The 6,120-nt window shown below is 36.2% G+C and overlaps 1 protein-coding gene across 4 annotated transcripts in view; it reads right to left on the bottom strand.

The window, feature by feature from the left end:
* Nucleotides 1–1,870, bottom strand: part of LOC127727975 (roquin-1-like) — a 56,260-nt gene extending 54,390 nt beyond the window's left edge. For 3 of the 4 annotated variants that reach the window (XM_052235111.1, XM_052235109.1, XM_052235112.1), the window contains exon 1: nt 1,702–1,870. The gene's annotated coding sequence lies outside the window, so the exon portion shown is untranslated. Of the gene's footprint in view, nt 1–1,160; nt 1,371–1,701 lie in introns of those variants that run through there. The other variant, XM_052235110.1, reaches the window with a different exon arrangement.
* Between the last annotated feature and the right edge of the window lie 4,250 nt (nt 1,871–6,120).

Genomic DNA, 6,120 nt, shown 5'->3' on the forward strand with positions numbered 1-6,120 from the left:
TAGCCATTCATTTGACCAATTAGTTTTGCAGATCTCGGATATGGCTTTTGTAGGACTCCCTCCTCCTGCATATACATAGCTTATCGATCCAAGTTTCTGTCCTGTTCCTCGCTTTAGTGCTGTATTTTTGGAACACAAAGCAGTAATATCCTCCTTCTGTGATGATTAGCCATTCAAAGTCCTGTTCATATTTATCAAATGAGGGGTAACCTCTCAATATAATGACTATCTCTTTTATGAGGGGTACATTTAACAAGATACAAATGAGCACATATTTATTTTATTTACAGAAAAATTTCCCAAAGAAATATACATCTATTTGGTATTATATGGTCAAAACATGTCCAAACATTTTGTAATATTCCTGGACTTCTTCTTTATCATTAAAAATAATGGGACCTTCTTTTAGAAAAGTTGGTCTGAATATAACGATTTTTTCCCCTTTTGAGTTAAAAAATCTAAGTTTTTCTCTTTTCTTTTCTTCGACAGAATTAACATAACTTCTTGCCAGAGAGACAGTCCCTCGTTTAAGGGATATCACTCATTTGGGGGATAGACGTATTTACACTTGTATGCAAATTTGTCTGCCATTATGTAAAATCATACAGGTTCTTGTAAACTTTTCCCGACCTGTTTATCTTCGCGATCGCTTCTGTGCCTTTTCCGTTGTTTTGATACTTTTTATTCCATTTCAACAATTTCAATACAACTATCCGTTTTAGTTGACTTATTTGGCCTAGAATTTTCCTTATCACCATCTTCATCTGCCTGTCTGTTCCCCCGATTAATAAAAGAAAACATTGAAATTTGATGATCTGCCATTTTTATCAATCAGTGAGGCATGATTAGTATTTAAATTTCTACGGTGCGGAACCGAAACAAATCCGGAATTTGAAAAAAAGCTGACCGCCTCCTAAAATGGAAAGGTGGTCGGCTTTCAAAAGGTGGTGGTCGGCACACCCGGCTTAAATGCCGAATGGAAAACACTGACCTGAGTACTATACACCCCTAAAGACGGTAGTTAATTAACCCCTAACTGATAAACAAGAGCGGCTGACAATATTATTGCCACTAGAACTACAAAACAAAAGGCTATAAGTTATATGATTAAATTAAGTCAGAAAATTATAAGAAATGTTTTATTAGAATTATCTACTTACCGACTATGGAACAATATTGAGGTCCCAGTATGGAATAATTTACCATATAAAATCCAAATAACATAGTGTTCTATTTTCTTTGACAGCAGGCTATACAGAACTCCCCGTCTCATTGTATGACTTACAAATAATAAGCCAGAACAGCTTTAATTTCCCCAACTTGACCAGTTGACACTTTTTGACAGGTTTTATTTCCAGATTTAGCTGGTTTGGACCAAAATTTTGTAAATGTCTTCGTTTGCTCTTCTTTAACAGGGGACCAGTCATACCTATATTAACATGCAGTTTTAACTAGTTTCATCCAGATGTAAAATAACAGTAGCTTTGAATAAAATATTGACGTTTTCTTCACTTCTATTTTTTTTGTTCATAAAAAAAAACGACCAAAAAACAATCTCCATTTAGAAAAACCCGATGCCAAGAATGACAAATTAATGTAAGGGGATTACACAACCTTCTCTCAGTCAATGTCAACAACCAAATATAAAATTATTATACCCCACTAAGATCGATGCCGATGGATACTGTAGTGTTTACTTACAATATAATAGCACCTATATGGTGAAAAATATATCACACAGCATTCTTCAAAATAAGCGAAGTAACTGCATGGATGAAATGATCAAATAATATGTACAAAAACTAAGACTATTTCGATGTTGTTTTCAGTTCATCCCATCATGTCGTCTTCGGTATGGCAGATGGCGCATCTTCGGGAGCGTTCGCAAAACTGTCTCGGAAATTCTCGGGAATGTGTCTCGGTTCACGACATAAGACGTTTCGGCCACACTGTCATCATACAGTGGTTGTTAAAGGGGCATTAACTTTCTGATTTGTTTTGTCCAATCATTAATGAAAGTGAAATAGTGATATAATAATTCGCTTTTAGCAGTCATGCAGTTTGGTTCATTTTTTTCAAAATAAGCAAAGAAATTAACATCGCTAGTGAATTATTCACTTGCAAGTGAATAATTCGACCTCATTAAATCCGTATTCATGTGAACTTCAATCGAACCCTTAGCTAGAGATGAGTTACGCATGAACTAGGCGTGTTCAAAATAAGCACAGAAACATCGCTAGTGAATTATTCACTTGCAAGTGAATTATTCACTTGCAAGTGAATAATTAATTCGACCTCATTAAATCCGTATTCATGTGAACTTCAATCGAACCCTTAGCTAGAGATGAGTTACGCATGAACTAGGCGTGTTCAGCTATTAAAATGAAGGCACTGCATGGCTACGGTTACATTGAAATGTAAGTTATTGTTACATTGCAGACTAATTACCGCAATGCAGGATTGGGTAAGGAGGCTGATTAATTACGAATGTAACAATAATATTCGTGTCTACGGTTACGTTCTGTTATTATTAAACTTTAACCTTCTATAGTTTTGTTGCTGAATTCTTCGATATGTACTTGATATCAATATATAAATAACACATAGCTGAGCGGGTATTGGAGCAGATTGGTACCAGAGAAAACATTGTCAACCGTGGCGAAGCCAAGGTTGACAATGCTTTTTCGAGGGGTACCAATCTGCTCTATCACCCTCTCAGCTATGTGTTATTTAATTTATTATACTGAATGTCCTATCATTATTGTCTTTTACAGATGAATTTTATTCAAAAGTATTTTCTATGACGTCACATACATGACAACGTTACGGGGAGCAAGATGTTTTATTTTTTATTTTGACAGTCAAATAACAGAATCTGAGCCAAATCGTAGAACTTAAGCATTGTCTTTAATAACTTGATGTAATTTCAATTCATTGTCCTTTGAATTATCGATTTTTGATTGGTCTGGACGAGAGGGTGACATTCCAAAAAATTGTCACCCGCTCAGCCATGTGATAGAGTAAATTTACACCCCCGTATTAGCCAATCAACATATGACATTTTACGTGAAGTATAATAAAGTAAATTAACACCCTCGTATTAGCCAATCAAAATATGGCATTTTTACGTGAAGTATAATAAAGTAAATTAACACCCTCGTATTAGCCAATCAAAATATGGCATTTTTACGTGAAGTATAATAATAGCCATTGGTACCCCCAAAGATCTAAAAGTGCTTATCACCCTGTTGAAAACTAGTTTCCACTTCTGGTGAAGGCAGTCATAAATGTTAATCATCCAGGAAAATGTTTCTTTTTTAATGTAACTTAGATCAAAACCACCGTTTAATTTTTATTACACACCAACAGCTCATACTCTTGAGTAACAGAACACATCAAAACATGCAGATATCATTCTACCCGGCATATTAACATCACAGCTAAATACAATTCCCTAACCTCTCTTTAAAATATAAAATAGAATGAAACAAAATGTGTGGTTATAATGTTGAAAGATCTAACATAAAGGGGGAGCAAAGGACAACCATTAACTAGCTACGGACAGCCAACGCCATGGCCTAAACAGAAAAAAAAAACGTCCACAAAAACTTGATTGAGCAATATCAACCCATGCACTTAAGACTAGGTGAACTCCGGTGAATGCTTATCCGACCTCATCAGGCGGAGTCCTCTTTTCTTGGCTGTTTTTGCGCTGTTCCACAATCACCTCCGCAGGTGCGCCGGCACAGGTTATCATTATAAACCTGAAACTGGATGGATTACATTGCTCCTGATGTGTTCGTTGGTTTAACTGCTGCACTGTCGCTGAATTGTGTTTTTATCAATTGATATTCCTGCTGTTTTAAAAGTCTATATCATCTAAGTCCATTATTTACACTAAAAGCCTTAATATTAATCATTGGCTTATCTAAACTATTTCGGTTCTTGTGCATCCTTTCAATTATTCGGCTTGGAGCGTCATACAAGTGAGAAATTTAGCTATAAAACCAGGTTTAATCCACCATTTTCTACATAAGGAAATGCCTGTACCAAGTCAGGAATATGACAGTTGTTTCCATTCGTTTGATTGTTTGAGCTTTTGATTTTGCCATTTGATAAGGGATTTTCCGTTTTGAATTGTCCTTAGAGGTTGGTATTTTTGATATTTTACTTTCCCTGATGAAGGTAAATCATGAAAAGCGCATGACATTTTAAAGTGTTGTTTTCATTTTTCCTTTAAAGCACTGGGTCGATACCACTGCTTGTGTACCATCAGTCCTCGAGGCTATCATCAGCTCAGTAGTCGGTACTTCAGTACTGACATGATTTATAACAAACAATTCTAAAGTTGTCCATTTATGGATTTAAACATTATTCATAAAAACTAAGGTTTCTTAGATTGATTTTGCTAATACTTTAGGTCCTTTTTGGTAACATATAGCCCTTCAACTGTTTCGGTTTTTAAAAATATTCCACTTTGAGCGTTCCCGATGAAAGTAAATCCAGAAAAGCACTTCGAACGCATGACATCAATAAAGTGTTTTAATTTTTTCCGAACAAGACTGTCTGCCTTGTTCCTTGTGACCAGAGCGCGATATCTTGTCTTAGCGATGTTGCTGCTATTTCTGCTGGGAAGCTCATGCGTTGCTGAATGTGTACATTCTTTTGCCAGTCCCAAGGCTTTCTGCTGTGATGTCTTTCCTCTCTCCACTCTTCCTTGACAAAGTTTACAAAAGTGATGTGTTTCTCGACCTTTGTCTTCTTCCTCCCGATGATATCCAACCTCGCTATTGTTTTCAGTACACTTTCATGTATCCATATGTACCTACCATCTTTCAGTGCCACTGGTCATGATGACAACACATGTTGAAGAGTTGCTGGTTTTTTTTGTCATTGCATATAAGGTGCACATTGGATCTTCTATCAATCCCGCGTGTAGAAGTTTTGATGGACTTGGTAGTACATCATAATACCCTGATCTTAATAGCAAGCTCAAGTGGTATTCCTCCAAACTACAAATCTCTCTCCAAGTCAAGGCCCTGCTTTTATCTTCTTGCCAATTTAACCAACTAACTTGCTGCTCCATGCTTACTGCCTTATTATTTTTGCTGTACCAAATCCTTTCTATATCCACCTCATCAGCTGTATCTCATCTTGGTTTTGTTTGCATACCAAAACCAAAAAATTGTCTGCTCATTGATGTGACACCAACGATGACACTGTATCTTAGTCATGTCTCTGCTTTTTTCACTGCTTGCTCTGCTTCACACTTTCTTTCTGTCCTGATCTTCACTTTGACTGATCTTACTTTTCTATCCTTGCTGTCCCTCAACATCATAACCTGTCGTCTTTTTGTGAAAAAGTATAACAAGGCAAATTCAAAAGGGGGAAGTCCATAAAAACTTGCAAAATCAAACGCTATTAATCAACGGATAAGTGAAAAACAACTGCCATATTTGTGACTTTAAACTCTTCTGTAAACGCACTGATTGGTAGTTGCAGCTTAGTATATCAGCCAATGCTGCTGAGGCGCGCACTGTTCAGACTCTTTAAAACCTCAACTTTGTACATGGGGAAACTCATATACCAATAACATTAATAATATCTTCTGCAAGACTCCTTGCTGATATAGCAAAACCTTGTATCTCCCTGGCAGGCCACTTTTGTGTATTTTCTACAGCCAATCTTCCAACGGCTTTTATATTTCATTGATGTTTCCACTGTCTGCTAGTGTAGCATCAAACATTTTCCTAAGCATTTCACTGGTGTTGGTGTTGGTATCTTACTCAAAAGTTTCATTCTTCACTTTGCATTTCCTTACAACTGAACTTCTTGATTTAGTTGGTTTAACTTTCATTCCGGTCGTCCAACGTATCATTCTTTCCAACACCTCTATAATTCATCTTCCCTCTATTATTATTTTTAATTGCTGACTCAGTCATGTCATCCATAAATGTTCTTACTCCTTTACTCTTTAACCCACCATTTTCTTCGGAAAATGCCTGTATCAAGTCAGGAATATTACAGTTGTTTTTCACTCGTTCTGTTCGTTTATAACGTTTGATTTTGTCAGTTTTATGGACTTACCCTTTTTTTAATTTACCTTGGAGTTGGGTATTT

This window comes from Mytilus californianus, unplaced genomic scaffold (genome assembly GCF_021869535.1).
Source record: "Mytilus californianus isolate M0D057914Y unplaced genomic scaffold, xbMytCali1.0.p SCAF_2, whole genome shotgun sequence".
Lineage (NCBI taxonomy): Eukaryota > Metazoa > Mollusca > Bivalvia > Mytilida > Mytilidae > Mytilus > Mytilus californianus.